The following is a 26114-nucleotide window of genomic DNA, read 5'->3' on the forward strand; positions in this document are numbered from 1 at the left end:
ATGATAAAATGTTTCCTTTTATCTTTTTTATCTTTTTATTTTTTTCTTTTATCTTTTTAAAAAATATTTATTTATTCTTGAGAGAGAGAGTACAAGTGGGGAAAGGGCAGAGAGAGAGGGGGACAGAGGATCCAAAGAGGGTTTTGCACTAATAACAGCGAGCCCAATGTGGGGCTTGAAGTCATGAACCGCGAAATCAGGACCAGAGCCAAAGTCGGACGGTCAACTGACTGAGCCACCCGGGTTCCCTTAATGTTTCCTTTTATCTTAAAACAAGCAGAATTCTTTCTGGATTGATTCATGCTAAACACTTCAGCCAGATGGAACTTCAGTAGGCTGTTGATATTTATGGATTTAGCATTCAAGGTTGATCTTCCTTGAGTAAAAGGAAGTCATATATAATTTTGCTGAGATCCAAATTGCATCCTGTGCACTTGGATATGGACACGAAGAAACAAATTATTTAGTTGGTATGTAACCTCGCTGATGGTCCATCTCTCACATTACATAATGGCTTTGTAGTTACGTACTCAGTATTATGTATGAATTTTGTGGGTGAAAATGTATAATATAGTGGTATATGACTCTTTGGGGATTCTCAAAGTTTTTGGATATATCCTTCAAAACTGTCAAAGTCTATCATTTTACAATTATACTATTATTTCCTGGCTCTGTGCCTTTGGTTTTTTACTCCTCTAGTCTGCCTATCTTTCCCCATGGCCAACTATTAAAATTATGCCTAGCAGGGGCGCCTGGGTGACTCAGTTGGTTAAGCATCCAACTTTGGCTCAGGTCATAATCTCATGGTCTGTGGGTTCAAGCCTTGCATTGGGTTCTGTGCTGACATCTCAGAGCCTGGAGTCTGCTTTGGATTCTGTATCTCCCTCTCTCTCTGCCCTTCCCCCACTCGCGCTCTGTCTCTCTCTCTCTCAAAAATAAATATTTAAAAAATTAAAAAAATAAAATTATATCTAACAAATGTATAGCCCATCTCAGTGAAGTATTTCCTGATTATTTTCCATTAATATAATCTCTCCCTCCTTTGGTCTTCTTAGAATTTTATTTGTACCTTTTCTTGGTACAAATAAAATTTGTATTTTTTAAATTTTATATGACCTTGGATAATAATGACCTGTGTACTTCATTATATTTATGCCTCTGAGACTATATCATTTTCAGGGTACATCCGAGTCTTATTAATCTGAGAAGCCCCCCGCCCCCAGCAACTGCTCTATTTCCATAAAGCTCAGCACATTGTCCTCCTCATGACAGGGGCCAATAGATATTTGTTGGGTTGAATTGGGGTAGAGGCTGTTGTAGACTTTCTGTTATAACAAAGTAAATAGACATCTTATGGATGATAGTTTTTTGTTAGATGTTGCCAGTACTTTTGATAGTGACCTAATAAATAAAACCAGATTGCTATGTTCTTTTGATAACCTAACCTGGGGAAATATGTGAGCTCAACAGCTGCTGTAATATTAATGTTTAATATCCTTTTCATCTTCTAGTTTGACAGTTTTCTACCTGGTCCTGTTTTCCCTTTCTCATATCTAATTGTTATTCATGCCTCCTTTTTATTCCCTTTCTCATTACATCATGTTGAATTCTCAGAAAAATAGAACACACGTTTTAAGGATCCAAGTCCAAAATGAAGAGTTGACTTAAATAGACTTTCTCCTATTCAATTTACCAATTTAGCATCTATATCTTAGTGCAAATTCTCTAGGTTATAAAGCCTGGGGTCAAGATTAAAGTGCTGATTCTTGTGTTTATGTGTGGGAGGGGTAGGTATAAGCTCAGGAGAGTAAAAATGAAGGAGAAAGTCAAACAGTTCAGTGTGATGTGTTACCATGATGGCACTACTTTCGACAAGCCATGATGAGAAACAGCAGGTGACTTCAGTAGATTCTTTGAGCCACAGAGCTTCTCTGCCATGGCCATAGGGAGAGATCCCAACCTTGATGTAGTCTGCAGAAGGGGAAAATGAGAAAAATGATCTGTCTACCTCACTTCCATCTCTAATGAGAGATTTGTCAAGCTTTCCCTACAAGAAGGTAACTCTCTTGTACTTTTATGCAACTTCTATGGTGCATTACCTGGTCCATTGACACCAGCTACAGAAGCAAGATTTCATGCTCTGTGGTATGACATTTCATCTTGTCTGAGAGTGAGGAGAAACCAGTGCAGATGAGAGGTTGTGCAGGTCATGCAGTTCTGGGGCTTCTATTCTGACTCCAGGGAACCCACCAGAGGCAGCAGCAGCCCAGCAGGTGAGAGGTGCCTTTGGGAAGAAGGAAGCAGACGAGGGGAGTAAAGTTGTGTGCCATACATAGCCCACTTCTTGCTTCTTCCATCTCTTAAAATGAGTCATTGTTTGTGGTTTCGTTTTCAGTTTTCTTGTGTTCTCATGCTCTACAATTAACTGTTTTCTACACACTAGTAATCACCAAGTTGATATTTATAGCCCAGATCTTTCTGCTCCAGATCCATGTATATGATGACTTACCTGTCAATACATGGGTGTTCCACTCAGGACCTGAGGATGTCAGGAGTTCATCCTTTATCCTCTCCTCCAACTCCTACCAAACCCGCTTTTCTTCCTGTAGCCCTGTCTTGATAAATGTCATCAAACCAAGAACCTAGCAGTTCTCCTAAATTCCTTTCTTCACTTCAGATTTCATACCCAAGGAGCTAATATTGATCTTTTTTTTAAACACCTCTCAGAACCAGACCTCTTCTCTGTTTTCACTACTGTTGTTTTATTTGAGAACTGTAATTGCTTCCTAAATATCCTCTCTGCCTTTGACCTTGCCTCTTTTCAATCCATTTTCCAAACTAAACCTGCAGTTATAATTTTAAAAGGCAAATCACCATGACCAAACAGGGTTTAATCCATGGATATAAGAAAAGTTCAGTGGTAAAAGTTACCTGTTTATATAATTTATGAAATCAATGTAAAATAGATTATGTATTGATCAATGATTTCAAGGAGAAAAATCGTATGATCATCTTAACACAATGCTAAAAAGTTTGATAAAAATCAACATAAATTTTTGGTTTAAGAAAATCTTAATTAACATGTTAATATGTTAAGGAATATTGCTCTCAAACCAACAGCATATTATATCTAGCAATAAAACATTACAAGCATTTCCATTAAAGGTAATAATTTGACTGTCATTACCATTATTTAAGATTATTCTGAAGTGTCAATCGATGCAATAATGAGAAAAAGAGGTGAGGGAGGTATAAATACTTGATAGGAACAGACAAAATTATCATTATTTGAAGATTGTATGGTTCCTTGAAAAACTGTTAAAATGAACAAGAGAGTTCAGAAAATTCGGCAATTATTATTATTTTTTAATTTAATTTTTTATTTTTAAAAATTTGCATCCAAATTAGCGTATAGTGCAACAATGATTTCAGGAGTAGATTCCTTAATGCCCCTTACCCTATTAGCCCATCCCCCCTCCCACAATCCCTCCAGTAACCCTCAGTTTGTTCTCCACATTTATGAGTCTCTTCTGTTTTGTCCCCCCCCCCACCGTTTTTTTATTATTTTTGTTTCCCTTCCCTTATGTTCATCTGTTTTGTCTCTTAAAATCCTCATAGGAGTGAAGTCATGTGATTTTTGTCTTTCTCTAATTTCGCTTAGCATAATACCCTCCAGTTCCATCCACATAGTTGCAAATGGCAAGATTTCATTCTTTTTGATTGCCGAGTAATAATCCGTTGTGTGTGTGTGTGTGTGTGTGTGTGTGTGTGTGTGTGTATACCACATCTTCTTTATCCGTTTATCCATCGATGGACATGGACATTTGGGCTCTTTCCATACTTTGGCTATTGTTGATAGTGCTGCTATAAACATGGGGGTGTATGTGTCCCTTTGAAACAGCACACCTGTATCCCGTGGATAAATGCCTAGTAGTGCAATTGTGCTGGGTTGTAGGGTAGTTCTATTTTTAATTTTTGGGGGAACCTCCATACTGTTTTCCAGAGTACCTGCACCAGCTTGCAAGAAAATTCGGCAATTATGACAGAAATATTTAAAAACGAATACATATATCAGCAATAATTAGTTAAGAAAAACAATGGAATGAAGAACCCATATATCATGGTAATAAAAAAATCAAAACACCTAATAATAAACTTAATTATAAATATGCATATCTATAAAACTTTACCATGAATCTAAAAGGAGATTTGAATAAAAGGAGAGACATTATACTGTGTTGGAAGATTTAATATTGTAAAGATATTAATTTTCTTCAGGCTAAGCCTATTATTAACAAAATCCCAATGAAAATAACTTTTTTTTTTAATGTGAAAGAAATCTATTTAAAAATTTATTTTGAAAAATGTTTGCACTAGTTTTCGGTGAGTCAGAATGCTCTACTGCCTTTTCCTTAAGAAAGGATTGAAGTCTTCCCCTGGTCTGCACCCTTCCTCCCCTGGGGGTCCTAGCTTGTGTTTGCATGACTCCCCAGCTCCCAGGATCATGCTTTGAGAGGGACACACTGGCTGTAAACCTCGGGGGTAACTCTCCAGTCATGATGCAGACTTTAGAGTGTCCTGTTTAAGATAAAAAGTAAATGTTTTGAACGAAAACAAAAGAGAGAGAAGAAAAAAAAAAGGGAAAAAGTAAGAAAGTCAAGCCCATCTTTAGGAAAATAATGCCAAAAAAGTCTTTTCCTACCAGATATTAAGGTGAACCAGCCAGATACAATGATTAAAACATCACTAGCTAAAAAGCACACTTCAGAAATGCATCCAAATACATGTAAGGATTTAGTACATTAAAAAGCCTATGCCTCCTATCGGTGGGGGGTGTTAAGATAACTGTATCATTATGAAAACAAATCCAAATTCACAGTACATGAAGAAAAATGCCAGAAGGATTAAAAATTGTAATTTAAGAAGGAGAAAGTACAGGTGAATGTCAACAAAACTTCAAAGTAAGGAATGACTTTCTAAACATGAGACTAAAAGCAGAGCTCATAAAGGATGATAGATGTGGTTGTATAAAAATGTGAGTCTTTTACAGCAAAATTCACCATAAACTAAATTAAAAGACAGATGGTATAGGAAATATCCTTTTTTAAAAAAAAATTTACATCCAAGTTAGTTAGCATATAGTGCAACAATGATTTCAGGAGTAGATTCCTTAATGCCCCTTACCATTTAGCCCATTCCCCCCCCCCACAATCCCTCTAGTAACCCTCTGTTTGTTCTTCATATTTAAGAGTCTCTTATGTTTTTGTCTCCCTCCCTGTTTTTTATATTATTTTTGCTTCACTTCCCTTATGTTCCTCTGTTTTGTATCTTAAATTCCTCATAGGAGCGAAGTCATATGATATTTGTCTTTCTCCAACTGACTAATTTCACTTACCATAATACCCTCTAGCTCCATCCACATAGTTGCAGATGGCAAGATTTCATTCTTTTTGATTGCAGAGTAATACTCCATTGTGTATGTGTGTGTGTGTGTATATATATATATATATATATATATATATATATATATATACCACATCTTCTTTATCCATTCATCCATCGATGGACATTTGGGCTCTTTCCATACTTTGGCTATTGTTGATAGTGGTGCTATAAACATTGGGGTGCAAGTGCCCTTTCGAAACAGCATACCTGTATCCCTCGGATAAATGCCTAGTAGTGCAATTGCTGGGTGGTAGGGTAGTTCTATTTTTAGTTTTTTGAGGAACCTCCATACTGTTTTCCAGAGTGGTCGCACCAGTTTGCATTCCCACCAGCTGTGCAAAAGTGATCATCTCTCTCCGCATCCTTGCCAACATCTGTTGTTGCCTCAGTTGTTAATGTTAGCCATTCTGACAGGTGTGAGGTAATATCTCATTGTGGTTTTGATTTGTATTTCCCTGATGATGGGTGATGTGGAGCATTTTTTCATGTGTCGGTTGGCCATCTGGATGTTTTCTTTGGAGAAGTGTCTATTCATGTCATTTGCCCATTTCTTCACTGGATTCTTTGTTTTTTGGGTGTTGAGTTTGATAAGTGCTTTATAGATTTTGGATACTAACCCTTTATCAGATATGTCGTTTGCAAATATCTTTTCCCATTCCGTCGGTTTCCTTTTAGTTTTGCTGATTGTTTCCTTTGCTGTGCCAAAGTTTTTATTTTGACGAGGTCCCAATAGTTCATTTTTGCTTTTGTTTCCCTTGCCTTTGGAGACATGTTGAGTAAGAGTTGCTGCAGCCAAGGTCAAAAGGTTTTTCCTGCTTTCTCCTCTAGGATTTTGATGTCTTCTTGTCTTACATTTAGGTCTTTCATCCATTTTAACTTTATTTTTGTGGATGGTGTAAGAAAGTGGTCCAGGTTCATTTTTCTGCATGTTGCTGTCCAGTTTTCCCAGCACCACTTGCTGAAGAGACTGTCTTTATTCCATTGGATATTCTTTCCTGCTTTGTCAAAGATTAGTTGGCCATACGTTTGTGGGTTCATTTCTGGGTTCTCTATTCTGTTCCATTGATCTGAGTGTCTGTTTTTGTGCCATATAGGAAATATCCTTAACCAAAGGTTCAGATCCTTAACATTCAAAGAACCTCCAAATCAATAAGTGAAAAATGAAACTGTATAATTGACCACAAAAGGTATTTTACACAAGAAAAATAAATCTCAAATGGCTAATAAACTAAAAAAGTTCAACTCTACTATTAGTCAAAGAAATGAAAATTAAAACCACACACAAAAAAATAAGGATAAATATATGCACTATTAACAAGGGTTAATAGATTCAAGCACTTTCAAACATTACTGGGTTCATCAACTCATACAGTCCTTGTAGAGGATATATAAAATCCATAAGGCAATGCTACTACTAGGAATGTATAACAAATAATTAAGGGTACATATCCATGTATATAATAAGGATATATATGCCCTTAATGATCTTTAATATATAACAGGGCACTGTCTATAATAATAAAGCATTGGAAACAACTTAAGTGTCCAAAAATAAGGAATGTATGCAGCCATTTCAAACAATATAGAAGAATAGGAACAAAAAAAAAAAAAAAAACAATTAAGGAAAGATATTTAAGATAAGAAAGTGATAATGGAAATGCAGCCAGTAGGGGGAAAGTATTAGCTGGACAACCTGGCACTAGAGTTCTGATAGGGAGGGACTGTTTTGACTTAGCAGAATAGCTTAGGAGCTCTTTGCAGTTTGGAGCAAAGCCAAAAGAGCCTTGAATTCCCTTGTGCAAAAGGGAAAGGGAATTGGAAATGAGTGCTTGGGAGTCTACATCTAGAGGAGATTGAAAAATGTAGGAAGGGAGGGAAGCTGGCAGCTGGTCCTGTCATAGTGCCACATGGAGGGATGGCCTATGATAAGAATGACTAAGGGACTCAGAACTCCTCTCTGAAACTCAGTTTCAAGTTGTTCCCCAAGTTGTGCTTCAATACAAGCTATCCTCTGTTTGCCCCCAAATCTTTTAAAAATATTTGCTAATATACCACCTTGTTTAGGCCATATTTGGAGGAAAGAAGGGATTGGAGAAGTGTAGAATGGACAATGTGTCCAAGAGGTGAAATAAGGGGCAAAGATCAAGGCAGAAAATCAGTGCTAGAGGTTGTCAAAGGGAGCACACCCCCACCTCCATCTGTAACCTCCCCAGAACTCTCAGAGATATTGGAAGGGAGTTGAGTTCCATGTCATTCATAGGATAGGGGTTTGAGCAGAATTCTTTTACATCTCAAAAGTTGGGGAGGGGAGACTCCAGAAGGTTAGAGGACTCTGTAAAGTACATGGAAGATTGGGGTGGGAAAATTCACACACACTCACACACGCAAAAACTGCTGAGAAGGATACACAGCCTACAAAATGATGCTGAGATTATCAGCAATATTTATTTTCCTCTTTTAGTCATCTGTATTCTGATTCTTCTGTAATGAATCCATATTACTTGTGTAATTTTTAGAAATAAAAATGTACTGAGGTAGAGAGCTGATTGGTGGTAGCCATGGCTGGGGAGAGGGGGCAATGGGGAGTGCCTGCTTAATGGCTATGGGTTTCCTGTTGGGTGATGAAAGAGTTTTAGATCTAACAGAAGTAGTGGTTGTATGACACTGTGAATGTGCCAAATGCCACTGAGTTGTTCACTTTAAAATGATTAATTTTATGTGACGTGAATTTGACTTAAATAGGGAAAAAAGAAAAAACATGTATAGAGGCAAAAATATACAACATGAATCAGACTCTGTCACTCTTCTGCTTAAAATCCTTCAGGGACATCCTAACTCTTTAACATGGCAGACAAGGCTCTTCCTGCCCTGGTCCTGCCCCTGCTCCACCACAGCCACCCTTCCCCATCAACCTTACTCTCTAGCCATGCAAAACTGTGTACACTTCTCTGAAGGAACCTATTCTTTCCTGCCTCCATGCCTTTGTATGGGTTTTCTTTTCCTGGAATGCCCTTCCCCTAGTTACTTTCCGCTCATCCTTCAAAACTCAACATCTCCTTTGAGAAGATTTCCCTGATTCCATAGTCAGGGGGTGCCTCCTCCCTGTAACCCAAGAACCTTTGGGACATTGCCCAATTTTTTTTAAGTTTATTTATTCATTTTGCGGGGGGGGGGGGAGGGACAGAGAGAGGGGGAGAAAAAGAGAGAATCCCAAGCAGGCTCCACACTGTCAGCACAGAGCCTGACTCCAGGCTTGAACTCACAAACTGTGAGATCATGACCTGAGCCAAAATCAAGAGTCAGATGCTTAACCAACTGAGCCATCCCGGGGCCCCATGGGCCATTTCCCAATTTCATCGGTGTAGGGGACTGTGAACCCTTGAAGGACAGGGCCTGAGACTTTCCTCTCTTTAGCCTCAGAACCTGGCACAGGACAGAAGCCATGATAAATGTGAAATGAATAAGAACAGACTTAGTCATTGAAAGTGACCCTAGGCATGAAATTGAAAATGATCTAGAGATGTTTAACTGGCTTACTGTGACATTTGTCACAGAAGAATGGGAGATCTTTTCTTTTTCTTCTTACTTTTTATGAATTATTTAGGAATTGAAGCATAGATCAAAATTCCAAATAAAATGTCAATATAAATAGCAAAATGGTCCCAGATGGGGCTTAGATGCTTGCAGAATGCCGGTGGTCTCAGGAAAATAAAACTTAATTGTTCAAAAAAGCTCAAATAAAATACAATAGAAACTTAATTACTTTCACAAAATACAAAAACAAGAAAAACTAATGATGGGTAGTAGAGAAAAGATTTTTTTTGATACCTTGCTCCAAAACTAAGACATAGTATTGCTATCTTAGGATTTTTGTTAAAAAATACCTAAGTCTTACAGGATTTTAAGTGACTCTAAACCCCTAATGAAATAATGGGTCTAGGCAAAAACCTTCAATGGGTGCTAATTTTATTAGGTGGAAGGTTGATGTGGAATTTCATAATGTATGTGTCAGGCTGACACCGCTGAACCCCTGTTCAACCTTAGCATTATTGAAAGTGGGACAGCCAGACACTAACTGCCTCCTAATAAAATGCAGTAGGAAGTATACATCACCACTTTAGAAAAAATCTTGCCCAAAGGATCGAAACTGATTTAATGTCTTGAATCACCAGTTTGTGAGAAATATAAAGGATAGAGAAGCCTGTTAAATGACACCATAAAGATCTAAGAAATCAAATCAAGAAGATGGGAAATTCTACAAGACAAAGGACTCCATTTCTTCAATAAATGAGTCATAGTAAGCAAAAGAAGAGGGAAACCATAGATTCAAGGAGATAAAGATTCAACTGATATAAATTTGAATAACCACAAGAAGATATTTTTGAGACAATCTGGGAAAATTTACATTGATTGGGTATTGATAGTATTTTATAAAATAATTTTTTGTTGTTTATTTTTGAGATAGCATGAGCAGGGGAAGGGCAGGGAGAGAGAAAGAGAGGGACAGAGGATCCAAAGCAGGCTCTGCACTGGCAATAACAAGCCCAATGCGGGGCTTCAACCCCAGAACCGTGAGGTCATCACTTGAGCTGAAGTCGGACGCTCAACTGACTAAGCCACCCAGATGCCCTGGCTATTGATAATATTAAGGAATGATTGTTAACTTTATGTGTGATAATGATATTTATCACATCATCATGTTTTTAAAAACTTTCTTATTTTTAGAGATTGAAGTATTTATGGTGAGATGATATGATGTCTTGGATTGGCATTAAAAAGATTCCTAAAAAACATATGTTGGGGTAGATGAAACAATGACACAGAATATTAATAATTGTTGCCTCTGGATGATAATGAGCACATGGATTCATTATACTATCCTTCCCCCTTTTGTGTATTAAAGAATAAACTTAACGTTCAGCATCCATGTGGCACTGTTTTGTTTTTTTTTTTTTTTAATTTTTTTTTTTCAACGTTTATTTATTTTTGGGACAGAGAGAGAGCATGAACGGGGGAGGGGCAGAGAGAGAAGGAGACATAGAATCAGAAACAGGCTCCAGGCTCTGAGCCATCAGCCCAGAGCCCGACGCGGGGCTCGAACTCAAGGACCTCGAGATCGTGACCTGGCTGAAGTCGGACGCCCAACCGACTGCGCCACCCAGGCGCCCCCATGTGGCACTGTTAATAAGCCCATCTACTGAGTCAGGACTATGTCATACTAAATGGCATTGTTGGACCAAAGGGAATGTCTTGGACCTTGAAGTAAAAAAAAAACCCTGGGTTCAAATCCTAGCTCTGCTACTTACTAGCCCTGTCACCTTGAGCAAATTATTCACTTCTCAGAATTTGCTTGCGCATCTGTAAAGGGGGATAATATTACCTACTTCAGAAAGTTGGAGGAGCCAGTAAGATGATATATAAAGTGTCTAGCACTTGCCCAGCTCAGAATAAACACTCTGTAAGTGTTAACTACCTTGTATTAATCCAGCTATTTATTTCCTTTCTTGTTTTCCGAAACATAAATTTAAATAATTCCAAAGTTGATGAAGTGAAAAGTGAAATCCCCCCAATTTCACTCTCCAGAGGAAGGAACTACCATTGACAGTTTGTTGCTGGTTTCTCTCCAGACTTTTTCTTTATATCTGTAAATATATAAAAGTACATTCATCCCTATACATATGGTGTGGGTTATTTTTAAACAAAAATGAAATCATGTATTACATATTGTTCTGCAATTTACTTTTTCCACATTGCAATATTCAGCGTGTCTTTTTGTCAGTTCATGTGGCTCTGTACATGTGATTCAGTAAGTAATGCCGCTCATATGCATTTGCTCCCAGGTGTGAGCATTCCTGTGAACTAGAATCCTACAGCAGAATTGTTAGGTCAAGGGCACGTGTAGTATATCTATCTTCATAGTACCAAAATGGTTCTACTGCCCCTCCACAAGTTATTGACTTACTTTCATATTAAGACCTATTGTCTATACATTTTTAAGTTGCATGCTGGGAGATACTGCCCTTACTGGTACCACTTATTTCTCAACAGGCACTGAAAATGTTTCAGAGGATAAATGTGTTGGATTAGCAAAAATCAGCCTCATGGAAAATAGCTGGGCTCCATTCTGCTATTTGTTCCCGTTAGAGGATAATGTGCTGCATGCTGTTTTCAAGGCCGAATGTAGCGGTGGATTGGATAAAATAAATGGGAGTCCTAGTTTTCTTTGTGAAAAGCCAGTGAAGATTATGTGAGGCAGGATCCTGAAAGAAAGCAGGGAATAAAAGCTCCTCTCAAAAGAGGTCCCAGCGGATGGCAGCTGTGAAAAGGTGGATGAGTAAAGAAAGAGGAAGTAAATCCTGCCTCAGTTCCCTGGGAAGTTCAAGATCTCACTTTTCCCTTCCGCTGTTCTAGTGACTTAGAGAGGACAATTCCAGAGAAAGATGGTTTTGAGAAGAAAAGAAATCCAAATGGAATTCAATTTGGTCTTACTTATGTAAGAGCACCTGTCATGTGGTGTACAATAGTCCCAGGCAGAACTCCCAAGAAAGACCACTTTGTAAACCACCCTGCTGCTGTGGGGAGGTCAACAATTGTCCTTTGTCCGTGCAGCCCTCCCATCACCCCACTATGGAATTGCTGGTCCAAACCGCTGCAGTAAGGTTTGGGCGAGGAGAAATTATTCCATTGTCTTTTAGAAATTAGATCAATAAGAGTGATGTCATTCATGATTTCCTTGGGTTCTGGCTGTTCCTGGTGTAAGAAATCATGTGCTGCCCCTTTGCTGCATATATTTCTCTAGATCCACAGGCAATATGGGCACATAGAAAATGACCCCATGTCAAGTGAGAATTTAAAGTTCCAAAAATCTTAACTTTTTTTTTTAGGTGAAGTAAAATCAACATTTAGTATAGTGATTTCTAAAATAATACATGTAAAAACAAATAAGTAAATGTCTTAGTCTCTTTTGGACCTGGGCATAGTTTTTAAATCTAGGTTATTAATTCAATAAAACATGGATTTGTATTTGACCTTTAAAACATTTTTTCTCTTTGATTTCTTTTTTAGCCCTGGATCAAAGTCTTCTGCCGATCCATAGACAGGCGACCACAACCAATAACCAGTTTGCAAGTGAGTTTTAACATAGATGTCTCCTTGATTTTTCTTTGACAGTTACCTTTAATTATTTCAGTAAATATTTAATGTCCCAGGTATACCGTCCTAGGTGCTAAGGATAAAGCAGAAGAAAACAACAAAAATTCTTGCCCTTGAGGGTTTACATGCTAGTGGGGGAAGCTTCATTCATTCATTTACTCATTTGTTGAACAAGTGTTTATTGATATTTTTTTTAGTGTTTACTTTTATTTATCTTTTGAGACAGAGAGAGCAAATGTGTATGCAAGTGGGAGAAGGGCAGAGAGAGAGAGATGGAGAGAGAGAATCCCAACCTGGCTCCACACTCAGTGCAGAGCCCAATATGAGGCTCAATCTCACAACCGTGAGATCACAACCTGAGCTGAAATCAAGAGTCGGATGCTTAATTGACTGAACCACCCAGGCGCCCCACATTTATTGATCTTCTAATATGACTAAAGCCTTAGGCCACACATTGTGCCTAAACAGGATTTTATCTCTGCCCTCAGAATACAGTGGGAAAAATAAGACATGTGTCCATTTTTCCCTGCTGCTCCCCATATATAAAGAGTACGGAAGAGTGGTTCAAAGGTGGTTTCTCAGAGGTGACAAGTAAGATGATACTGGAAGAACAAACTGATGAGGGGAAAAGACAGTCCAGGTGATGAGTAGTGATGAGACAGAGTGGGCCACAAGGCCCAGGACAGCTGAGGAGGTCAATGAATGCTGTTTAATGAATGACTGAAACTCCTCCAGGGGAACGTGAACTCTGAGAGGCAAGAGTTCTGGGAACTGCAAGTCCTTTCCTGTGGCTGGAATTTAAAGTGTGTAGGGATGACGATTAGGAGATAGGGCTTGGGGAAAGAGGCAGGGTCTGGATGTGAGGTAGGCCTGGCTAAGGAGCTTTGTTCCGATGACAATTAGAAAATTTGTGGGGGGGTGCCTGGGTGGCTCAGTCGGTTATGTGTCCAACTTCGGCTCAGGTCAAGATCTCGTGGTCCATGGATTCAAGCCCCACATTGGGCTCTGTGCTGACAGCTCAAAGCCTGGAGCCTGCTTCAGATTCTGTGTCTCTCTCTTTCTCTGCCTCTCCCCCACTTGTGGTCTGTCTCTCTCTCTCTCTCTCTCTCAAAAATAAATAAATGTTTTTTAAAAAACTTAAAGAGAAAAAGAAAATTCATGGATCATTTTAAATAGCATTATGACATGGTCTGGTTGTGTTTTATTCTTTTCTTAAGAAAAGTGTATTTTTAAAGCTTTATTTTTAAACAGTATTTTAAAAAATGATATATGTCTATTTTAGATGAACCTTTAGGGACTTTTTGTGTGAGCAATGATTTCATTATACTATTTCTGTAACTGGTACATTGCACATCTCTTTCTGCATCACAGTGGAAGAACCTTTCTCTCTCATTGGATTTGACACACAGAAGGCTCTCAGTAAAGATTTGCTGTTGTGAAATTCCACTCATGCTGGCAAGGGGCAGCTGGCTTAGATGAGGCCATGATCTGCCCCAAATATGCCACCCTGAGACACTGAAGCTTCACCACCTATCTGGGAATATTTAACAATTCCTTACTGCCACGTCATTGCCACTATATATATATTTTTTATCTCTTTCTAAAATTTTTACCATGGGAAAATTCAAATATTAATGTATAGGAAAGTAGAAAGGATAATATAATACACCCTCATGTTCCCATCACCCAACGTCAACAATTAACAACTCATAGCAGCCCATCTCATCTCATTTATATCCTTATCTCTCCCTGACCACTGCATTATTTTGAAGTAAATCCCAGACATCATATCTTTTCATGTGTCTCTAAAAGATAAGAACTTCTTTAGAAACATATCCACAACTATTACAACTAACAAAATAATTATTCTTTATTGTCATCAAATATACAGTATTCAAATTCGAATTGTCTCTCTTTTATTTAAATTGGCTTATGGAATCATGATCTGCACAAGGTCCACGTTTGTATGGAGTGGTGTTTCCCAAGCCTCTTTCAATCAACAGGTTCCCCTCTTTCCTCCTTCCTTCCTTCCTTCCTTCCTTCCTTCACCTTGCTAGCTGTTTATTTAACCTTAGGCTAAGTTGAAAACAACACTTTAAGGGTGCCATTTTCCTTCCTGCTCCCTTCATTGTTTTTTTTTTTAACCCCTGACAATTTTTGAGATAAAGAATTGTATCCCATTATTGCAAAATATTCTTTGAATTCGCAAAGTATATCTAATGTTGCCTGGTTGTTTCTAGTCTGCCAGCTTTATTCAAGCGCCAAGTGCATACTGATCATGCCATATACACAGGTGAATTCTAGAAAATATAATGTTGAACATATTTTTAGAAAGGGAAAATGTTATCTAAACAGAAAAACAGTGGAGGATATCACAAAGAAAAATATCAATAGTGGGGTGCCTGGGTAGCTTAGTTGGTTAAACTTCCAACTCTTGGTCATGATCTTGTGGTTTATAAGATCAAGCCCCACGTCGTGCTCTGTGCTGACAGTGTGGGGTCTGCTTGGGATTCTCTGTCTCCTGTCTCCTTCTCTCTCTGATCCTCCCCTGCTTGCTCACTCTTTCTCTAAATAAAAAAATAAACACTTTAAAAAGAAAAATATCAATAGAATTAAATATATGCTAAATTAGAATTTTTTGGCCAACAAACACAAAATGGAAGGACAAATGATGAGCTGAGGGGATAGTTGCCCTCTATGAGAGATATCAGGTTTGTAGCCTTAAACCATGTGATTGGGTCCAAATGGGTCCACTTACAAGATTACCCCAAATCCTGGTTCTCTAGATCCCATCTTCCAGATTATCTGAAAGTTATGTTTTTCCACCCCCCCTCAGGATCCCCTGCCCCAATTATTCACTTAGAGGTGAGGGTGAGATTCTTACATTTAGTCCCTTTGTTCTATCTGTTGGTCTCACCATCCTGCTGCCCTATGGACCCCAGGAGCTATGCTGGGCCTCTGCTGACCTCATCTCTACTACCTGTTCCTTCCCTCCAGCAATCAGAAAAACACCCTTTACTTCTTATGACTGATGATTTTCAAAGGAGTTTCCTGCAGAAGAGCTGCAGGGCCCCTAATGACCCAGTTCTTTTCATTATGCCATAGTCCCTTCTCCCAGAACTCACAAGCATGGTTGAAGTCAGAGGATGATCAGGCCCCTGTGGTACCTAAAACGTACCTAGCGTGACTCCCAGCATCTGCTGCATAAAGTATTTCCTGGCTACAAGGAAGGAAGCGGATGCTGACAGATTAAGCAAAAAAGGAGTCTGTTCAAAGAACATTGGGCCGCTCGTAAAATTGTTGCAAAGACTGGAGGGAACAATCTTCGAAGAAAATCACCCAAAACCATGCAGCTCAACTGGCCTAATGAGAAAACTAAGGATGTTGCCCCATCACCACTCAGCAACTACCTGCTGCCAGGAGCTCAGTTTGACTGTCACCACTGCTGCCAAAGGCATCTAGCTTCTTCTGCATCAGGAACTCAACCTTACAGACCATCCTGTCCCCCCAACCACATGGCTCTGCTGCCACCCTCGCCAGCAAGAGGAGTGCATTATTCATCTTTTCCCCCTCCAAGCCCCCTTCCCCACCAGAATCCTACACAAGTGCATCTGGCTGGAGGAGCGCAAGTCACATTCCTGTGTTCTTGCTGCAAAAGAGCAGGAGAGGGAAGGAAGATTCTGTCTTCTAACTTGGTGGAACTTAAAAGGGAAAATCCTGCTAACATCAGACAGGTATTCAAAAGGTGCTTGGTACCCAAAGACCAGGACAGATGTCCACCAGAATGAATGACTTAGGCTGGTTATGATGGGGTAGTTTCTCTGAGATAGAGTGGTCTTACATTTACTGATTAAAATATGGACTGGGTTAAATATGAAATGACATGCAAGGTTATTCATGGAGGCATTATTTGTAATAACAAAAGATTGGAAACTATTCAAATGTCCAGTAATAGAGATTTGGTTGAATAAAAATCATGGTACATCAATACATGCATGGAAGATAATGCAGCTGAAAATAAAGGAGGAGGCATGATCTTTAGAATGTAAGTAAGTGAAAAAAACAAGTGGAGAATAATATGCATAATGGTTAATTTTTCTGTAAGAAAGGTTGGGGATATATATATAGGAATATGGGAATATATATATGGCTCAGCCATAGAAATTATCATTTTTTCTGGTAAAATGGTTCATTATTGGCAATTTCATACAATTCAACATAATATAGGGTGGAAGAGACATGGGTGAATAAGAGATTCTGCAAATACATTATGTATTTCTTACACTGGAATCATATAGATGTGTTTTACACATTCAAAACATTAAATTTAAAATGAACTTGTACGATTTTAAGACAAACTGAAAACAGTGTACCTGTTTATCAAGTTAATGATGTAGCTGCATAGAGAAGACAATTATTTGAAATGATTTCAAGTGATACTACAATAGAGTATATTTGTTGTATGTACATTGTGGAATATATTTTAAGGGTAAAAAAATCTAATGCTTCATTCTACAGTTACATTGCTGGTAGTAGTCTTTGTGTTAGTATTTTGAAACTATTTTTATATAGTATAGTATATAGCAATAAATTATGTTAATGTTATTAGGAACCAAGATTTACAGTGTAAGAGAAGTAAAATGTAAAATCAAAGCATTAATATAAATATTAATGTTAAATTTGAGTTAGAAATGTAATATTAGGAATAATTAGAAATAACAGTAGAAATATTAAAAATTTGATGTTAGAAATATGGTTTTTATTTTTTTCAAAAATATATCCTATTTCTGTGCTTTTCAGAAGGGCCTAGAAGGATTAAAAACCCATGGATAATGAACAACCTGTGGTGTCCAGATTGTGGTCCCTAAATAACCTTTCCCATTTAAAGGACCCGGGACTTCTTGGATGGCTGATTCCAAGTCTGGGACAGTGCATGTACAAGATGAGGCAGGAACACCTGGCTGAGCCAAAAACTGTGAAGTTATCAAAGATCGGTGGGTTATATGGAAAGAACTCAAGAGCCCACAAGAAGGGTCTCCAATTGACCAAAAATGGGATAATTTAAGAATCTAAAACAGTAGTGGTTGAATTTTATGGGAATGCATAGAATATATAAAAGCCTACTGAGTTCATGGGGGAGGAAGAGTGCCAAAACAGACAAATTAACAAACTCATTGGATGCCATTGGTGGTAACTAGGTCACAATTCTTACTTTGAAAAATGGCAACTTAAGGGAAAAGAGTAAGCATTATGCTGCCTTTCCAATTAAATCTACATTTCAGGGTGACCAAATAGCTCTCTGAGGGCTATCAATGAGGAAGAGTTCTTCTTTACAGACAATTCCCAGCCAATAAGTGCAGAAGGAATGATGGAATTAGAAAAACCATCACTTTGCAATCCTAATGATATAACTGATTAAGGCAAAGATCAATAATGGATGAAAGCATTGGATGAAAAGCTTATGGAGAACTTTACAATGGAGAGATCTGGTTGACATCACCTGAATCTGCTGATCAATCTTTAGCAAGAGTAGGACAGCCAGATAACATGCACCTCTTGAGATGTCCCTTATGGAAAAAAAAAAGAACGTGAATCCAATAGGGCTTTTAGAACTAACCTCCGCTTATGTGAAATAAAGGAGGTAGAGGCTCAGATTTAAGTGCTGTTGCGAGGACATGAATGGATAAACTCAAAATATGAGATGTTCTTTTTTTTTTTTTTTTTTGAGAGAGAGAGACAGAGCATGAGCTGGGAGGGGCAGAGAGGGAGAGACACACAGAAGCCAAAACAGGCTCCAGTCTCCAGGCTGCCAGCACAGAGCCTGATGCAGGGCTCGAACCCACGAACTGTGAGATAATGACCTGAGCCAAAGCCAGATACTTAGCTGACCGAGCCATCGAGGTGCCACCAGAATATGAGATTCCATAAAACAACTGAACATCAAGTCAATGGCATGAAGAAAAAAATGGTGGGGCAAAGTGGGGAGAGACTATTCTAAATTTTAAGACACTCGAACATAACCATCAAATGCAATGTGTGGACCTCATCTGGATCCTGAGTCTAAAAAAACCAACAATAACGAAGATATTTCTTCAGTATCAGAGAACTGTGAAAATGGTCTAAGAATTAGATGATATCAAGGAATTGTTACTTTTGTTAGGTGTGTTACTGGCATCATGGTTATATAAGAAAATATTCGTATATTTTAGAGATGCAAAATGAAACATCTATAGACAAAATTACATGAGGTCTGGGATTTGCTTAAAAATTTTTTTTTAATGTTTTATTTAGTTTTGAGAGAGCGAGAGAGAGAATAAGTGGGAGGGGGCAGAGAGAGAGGGAGACACAGAATCTGCAAAGCAGGCTCCAGGCTCTGAGCTGTCAGCACAGAGCCCGATGTGGGGCTCAAACTCATGAACCCGAGATCATGACCTGAGCCAAAGTTGGACGCTTAACCGACTGAGCCACACAGGCGCCCCTAGGATTTGCTTTAAAAATGGTTCCACAGTAGGGAACCTGGCTGGCTCAGTTGGAAGAGCATGCAACCCTTGCTCTCAGGACTGAGAGTTCAAGCCACACATTGTGCATGGAGCCTACTTTATTTAAAAAAATTTGTTTTTAATTTATTTTGAGAGAGACAGAGAGAAGGTGTGTGGGGGAGGAGCAGAGAGAGAGAGGAAGAAAGAGAATCCCAAGCAGGCTCTGCGAGGTCAGTGTGCAGAGCATGACACAGGGTTCGAACCCACAAAACAGATCATGACCAGAGTCAGTCGCTCAACCAATGGAACCATCCAGGCCCCCATAGGACCTAATTTAAATAAATAAAAAAACAAATAAAATGCTTCTGCAGAAAAAGGAGAAGGATAGACAAAGCAAGTGTTGTCAAATCCTAATAACTGCTGAATCTGAGTAATGGGTATATACTATTCTTTTTAATTTTTTTTTTTTTTGAAATTTTCCATAGTGAAAAGATAATGGAGACAGGAAAAATAGAAATCAATTCAGCCTAATCTTTGTATACCGATGGAGCACATACATGGAAAAAGTTATGGCAAAAGAGACTGACTTGCGGTCACTATCAGAGTGAAGGGGGAGTCACAAGCACTGTGATGTCAGCGATCACGCCTTGAATGATGTGACCTTGGCAGGAGGACGGGCTGTTGGTGGGTTTAGCAATTCTTTCTCACGTCTCCTTTCTCCTAACACCTGAGGTGGCATCTCAGCACATCCAAGTAGAGTACAGAGCAGTGTGCAATGTTCTTTTGCATCCAAAAAATGCTAATCACACTTGATATCTTTGCTAATTCACTGGGGAATAATTTTGGGTTCCATAAGTACATCTCAAGATTTAAATGGAACCGGGAAGAATTTAACAAGCATGTTGATTCTGTACGGATTGCCCCTCATCCCACCTCTCCTGACACTTCCTCTTTGACCATCCTGTTTGAGTAAGGGTGCTGGGTGAGGGAAGAAGAAACATTTTTTTTAGAGGAAGGGTTACAAAAATAGGGGATGCAACCACAGCCAAGTGTGTGACCACTCTGCATTCCAGAATGTGGGGCAGGTGGATATCATCAATTGACCAGCCCTCTTGCCCACCGGACTCGGCTTCTTGCCACACTACTCCAAGCAGCACCATATGGATGAAGTCTTCCTACTTGAAATGTCTTCAGACTGAATTGTAAAGCATTTGCCTTGCTGCTTTTTAATTTCTACAGTGGAACAAACAAGAAGAAAAATATCTTGAATAGAAACTCAAGGAATTTGGATTAGATTAGATGTGAAGAACAGCCTCACGTGAGGAAGCTGATATGTGGAATAATTATGGCACTTAGAAAGATTATGATACTTTTTCTAAAACATCTATTAAAATTGGACAGATTCTAATTGTCTGGGATGGTCCAGGAATGATGAAGTTGACAACATGTTGTCTTTTGGCCTGTGTCAGGGCATCTAGCATTTTTGCCTGCCCAGCATCTTTTTCCCATCCTCCTTCTAACAGAAAATTCTTTCCTTTAGAGAAATGTACGTTTGGGAAGGAGCTGCTGCTTCCCTTCCACATTTGGTTTTAACTGTGCCTGAAGCAAGATTCAGTCCTGGAGAATTTAAATGTGAGCAACAGGGGTGCCTGGCTGGTTTAGTGGGTAAAGTGTGTGACTCTTGATCTTGGGGTTGTAAGTTCAAGCCTTATGTTGGGTATAGAGATTACTTAAAAATATAATCTTAAAAAAATAGATAGATACATAGACAAATAAGTAAATAAGAACAACGATAAATTGCCTCCTCCTCCCCCTTAGTTTGGATTGTGCTAATGTCATTTCCAAGGAAAGAAAGTCTTGATTAGCATGGCATGTGAGATGCTTCATTCATTCCATTAACATTTATTAAGCTGTTGCAGTCTTTTGACACCCTGGATATACAGAAAGGAAAGACAACCTTTATTTCAAGGTGTTCACAGTTAAAGAGACAGTTACGATACAGTAGTTATATAATAGATGACATAGTACTTAATAGTTCCAAGCACTATTTTAAACATTTTGCATATACTAACATTAAATTCTTACAACAACCCTTTGAAATAGGTTCTGTTACTTTTTTCATTTTTGACACAGGGAAAGTGAGGCACAGAGAGGTTAAAGGAAATTGCCCACATTTACCCAGTTCAGGAGCTGAAGATCTGGGATTTAAACCAGGGTAGCCTGGGTTTTAACCACCACATTCTAGAGCTTTATTATCCCTAAGGATCAATGTTGGAATTATCCTGGAGAAAAATCAATAATAATGGCTACCATTCAGTAAGTGCTTCCTATGTACCCAGGTGCATTTCTGCCTTAACACATGAAGGCTTTTGAAAGATTTAATGCAGCAAAGATTAGGAGCCTCAGGGAACTGAGGCTCAGAGAGGTTAAGTGACTTGCAGAGATCACCCAGCGAAATGGCAAAGGGTGAATTTGGTCCGGTCATGTTCACTTACAAAGCCTTTGCTCTTTCTGTCACATTTCCCTCAAGGACCTTACCTTCCAGCTTTTCCACCAGAGGACGCTGTTCCTGGTCTGCACGTGGTCATCTTCTTGTAGCTTCACATGGTGAGGAGAGAGAGGAAGCAAGCCCTATCTTGTCTCTTCTTATCTCAGATGCTTATGACTGGCTGCCACTGACTGGGAAAGAGAATCTACACTGGGAATCCTCTAACATCAGAGAGTAGGTCATATTTTGCTCCCAACAGTACTCTTGTAATTTGCGTATATACCTTGCAACCTGACTCCTGAGAATATATCTGCTCAGTGGGGGAGAGATTAAGAAGTTCTGTGTAAGTGTTCCTTTGGGAAAATAAAAAGGATGTTATTTATTTATTATTGTGGCAGCCATTCAAATGTTGAAGGAGGAGAAACTTGCTTTTGTTCTGCTTCCTGCCTTCAGGCCAAACATGAGAATAAGGCTCTTAGATAAGGTATGTGTCAGGTGTCCTGAAGACCAAGTGCCTATTTCATTAGAAGACCAGGCATTGGAGGTGGTATTTTGGTGGGAGATTTTCTGTGATCCACAGTAGGCACTTTTGTCTAGTAAAACCACCCCCAATATAGAAGAGGCTCTGATGCACCTTCATGGAACTAACTCGGGATTAACTTCCAGAAAATTTATCAGCTAAGGCACACTTGGGAACTCCTGCATGCAAAAGTTTATGGGTGCTTACTAAGCACTTTAGGTAGATCAACTAATTAAGTCCTTACAACAACACCATTTACAAGTGAGAAAAATGTGGCACGAGGAAAAGAAAGAACTGCCAATGGAGTTATAGATGTTTATCAGGAGGCAGTGATGGTTGCTAACAAACCCATTTCTTCTAGGCACATATGGTATCATTTAATTAAATAAAGTGTAAAGCTGTGAAATAGAAGTGTAGAAAGTTGAAATATTATTTCTATGAAAACTAGGTTGAATGTTTTGGGAAGACCTGAGAAAGGTGTTCCCTCCAAAAGTGCTATTGAATTAGGTATGAGCAAGACCACGCTCTTTCCTGTCTCCATGACTGTGCCTGTCACAGCTGATTAGAAGGTCTTTCTCACCTTTTCCTCCTCCGAATGCATCCTCCAGGATGACTTCTTCTTCTTCTTCTTCCTCTTCTTCTTCTTCTTCTTCTTCTTCTTCTTCTTCTTCTTCTTTTTTGGTTTAAACAACAGAAATTTATTTTTCACAGTTCAGGAGACTGAGAAGTCCAAGACCAAGGTGCTGGCTGACTTTGCTCATAGTGAAGACCCTGTTCCTGGTCTGCACATGGTCGTCTTCTCCTTGTAGCTTCACATGGTGAGGAGAGAGAGGAAGCAAGCTCTCTCTTATCTCTTCTTATAAAGACGCTCATCTTAAAGAAGATGTGATATTACTTGGCAATCAAAAAGAATGAAATCTTGCCTTTTGCAACTACATGGATGGAACTGGAGGGTATTATGCTAAGTGAAATTAGAGAAAGACAAATATCATATGACTTCACTCATATGAGGACTTTAAGAGACAAAACAGATGAACGTAAGGGAAGGGAAACAAAAATAATATAAAAACAGGGAGGGGGACAAAACAGAAGAGACCTATAAATATGGAGAACAAACTGAGGGTTACTGGAGGGGTTGTGGGAGGGGGGATGGGCTAAATGGGTAAGGGGCACTAAGGAATCTACTCCTGAAATCATTGTTGCACTATATGCTAACTAATTTGAACGTAAATTAAAAAAAAAAATTTTTTTTTAATTAAAAAAAAAAAGAAAGACGCTCATCTTATCTTGAGGGCCCCACCCTGACAACCTAATTACTTCCCAAAGCCTCCATCTCTAAATATCATCACATTGGTGATTAGGGGTTTAATGATTTTGGGGGTACATAAACCCAATAGCATAGGTCAAAATAAACTTGGCAACTGAAGTCAAGTCATTGCAAAGTCTTTATATAGTTATTGTCTCAGTCACCAGGTCACTTTTAACAGCTCTCTCCCCATGCCACACTAGGATAGTGAATTGACCATTTAACCCTTTGATGACTGAAGAAATGTTGTAGGCCTTTACCTCCTCACTTTATTCTTCCTCTCACCACGTCCATTGCTTCCTTTCACCCACATGCCACCCCTCTACCAAAACCCTTGATTCTGAAACCTCATATGGCATTTAAGTTTCACTCCAAAATGAAAATTCTCTAAAAAACTTCTTTGTATTCTGTCATTTGAGGTCCTGCCCTTTCTCACTGTCTTCCAAGATGACCTCTTCTAAGAAGCCTTCTCTGGTAGCCTGAGTTTTACCAGTTTGGCTACTCATAATGCCAAGTTACTTACTCTCTCTGAGTCTTGGGAGTCTGCATCACTGAAATGGAGATAAGATTATCTACCTTGCAGGTCTGCTATGGAGATTAAGTGAGATGATGCTTGTAAAGTTACTCAACAAATGGTAATCATTGTGATGTGCTTGGTCCCATGCTAGGGGCTACAGAGCAGATGAACGAGACAGCCCCTCCCGCAAGAAGCTGCAGATGAGCACATGACTGTCTGCCTGCTTTTGGCTTCAATTGCCCTGTAGTGAGCTGAAGCAGATTTTCACAAATATAAATGGAGACTTTTCTAGATGTTTTTAGACACCGACACCATTATGTCATCCAAGTTCTCAGTTAGCATTTGAATAATGCATCCTGAAGGCCTGAAGGGCATCACCACAAAGCCTTTCCAGATATGACTTTCTTATACTTCCTCACAAAATGATTTGTCCTGATGCTTAAAGGGTCATCAGAATGGCTTTAAGGGAAATAGGTTGTGATTCATGGAAGCCACATGGAGAAGACTCTGGAATCTTTTCTCGCTGGGTTCAAATCATGGCTCTACTGGCTATTTGACCCCAGAACAGTTATACAATGGCTCTGAGTATCAATTTTCTTATCAGAAAAGTGGGAATAATAATTCTTATTTCATAAGAGGGTAAACAAGCAGACTGAGATGAAGCGTCAAATGTTCGGTACAGTGCTTGGCAGATAGTCCATACCTAATTCATGTTAGTTTCCTAATAGGTGAATTTAAGTAGGTAGGAATGTAGTGGGTGCACATCTAAACTGTGAGCTGAGGGACTTCAAGCAGACCTTCTTCAGTGGTTTCTTTGTGCCACTGTCACAAAGACTGTAGTCTGGGCAGCCCATGGGTCTGACCTTGCACTTGGTCTCTTTCCAGTTTTCCAGTAGAAATGACTAATAATCAAATTATTATTCCATTATTTAAGTTGTGGGTTTCTCTTGAGTGAGGTAATCAGCTTCTGGGAGCCTCCATTTCTCTGTTTATAGCAGCTTGCAGATGCAAGGGCCTTGCAAGAAACAATGAAAGGAATAGAACTAATGAAATGCATCTGAGGCAGCACGGATACTCATAGGTACCTGATGAAATGTGGCTACTAATAGCATAGCAGGAGACCTTCTTTTTGAAGTATAGTTGGGCCAGTTGATTCAAAAAGTTGATTCAGGCAGGAAATATTAAAAAAAAAAAATCCCTCACCATGCCCTACCAGTACCACTAAGATCATCAAACCTGTTAATTTCATCCCTCATGGTAGCCCCATCCCCACTCCTGGCCTGTATGGTAGATGTGAGTCACCACCTCCAAAGGCTACAAATACTGCTCCAGGCATAAAGTTTGGTTTGCAACTTTGCAGGCTTTTCTGCTCACAGAGACCACGTACGTGACCACAGGCTGAAGTCGGAGGAGAAGGGAGTGGGGGTGGCCCTCACCATGGACCACAGAAGAGGAAGATGTGGAGAAATCTGAAAGGAGGAGGTGGTTGGGGAGAACTGGAGGGAGGTGGAACCATGAAGTGGGAGCTACTTCCGTGGCCAGCTGTTCCTCATGCCGCTGAGTGCAACAGGGCATCGCAGCCTGCAGAACTGGGCTGGTCCTGAGTACCTGGTTTGGAATGAGCACTTTTGCCCTGGAGGCCTTGGCAAGATTTCTTTCCCCATCTGACCCTTCCCATGTTGGCAACATTGACTCTTGTAAATTCCAGAATGTGGGGTGAAGGGATGTGGCCTCCTGGAAAGGTTATGGTGTCCTGAAGGGAAACCCCTTGTCTCCTTGTCAAAGTGATACTGAACTGAACCAGTTTGGCCTTGCCTCCATGTTGGGATGGCTGGGGAACACCCCACTATGTTAAGCATATTGTAAATTATAAACTCTATTGATTTAGGGCTCTGTGTTTCTTTTTTCTTTTCTTTTCTTTTTTAAGTTTATTTATTTATTTTGAGAGAGACAGAGAGAACGTGAGCCGGGGTGGGGGGTGCAGAGAGAGAGAGGGAGAGAGAGAATCCCAAACAGGCTCTGCGTTGTCAACAGCCCCCCAATGGGGGGCTTGATCTCCCAAAACTGTAAGATCATGACCTGAGCCGAAATCGAGAATAGGATGCTCAACTGACTGAGCCACCTAGGCGCTCTGTAGAGCTCTGTGTTTTTGAATCAAACTGGAGCCTACCTCCACTCTGAACTGGAACCATACAGTTAATGCAAGA

General features: G+C 39.4%; 2 long non-coding RNA genes across 3 annotated transcripts in view; one reads left to right on the forward strand and one right to left on the reverse strand.

The window, feature by feature from the left end:
* LOC123601114 overlaps nucleotides 1-23001 on the forward strand; it is a 38764-nt gene extending 15763 nt beyond the window's left edge. The window contains exons 3-6 of one of the 2 annotated variants that reach the window (XR_006713973.1): nucleotides 12511-12573; nucleotides 20617-20708; nucleotides 21607-21798; nucleotides 22796-23001. This is a non-coding gene — a long non-coding RNA (uncharacterized LOC123601114). The remainder of the gene's footprint in view (nucleotides 1-12510; nucleotides 12574-20616; nucleotides 20709-21606; nucleotides 21799-22795) is intronic. The other variant, XR_006713974.1, reaches the window with a different exon arrangement.
* LOC123601115 lies at nucleotides 1835-23978 on the reverse strand. Its single transcript, XR_006713975.1, has 3 exons — nucleotides 23914-23978; nucleotides 2100-2284; nucleotides 1835-1971 (listed from the first exon to the last, which is right to left on the reverse strand). It is a non-coding gene; the product is annotated as an uncharacterized LOC123601115 (long non-coding RNA).
* Nucleotides 23979-26114: the final 2136 nt, after the last annotated feature.

This window comes from Leopardus geoffroyi, chromosome D1, assembly GCF_018350155.1.
Source record: "Leopardus geoffroyi isolate Oge1 chromosome D1, O.geoffroyi_Oge1_pat1.0, whole genome shotgun sequence".
Taxonomy (NCBI): Eukaryota; Metazoa; Chordata; class Mammalia; order Carnivora; family Felidae; genus Leopardus; species Leopardus geoffroyi.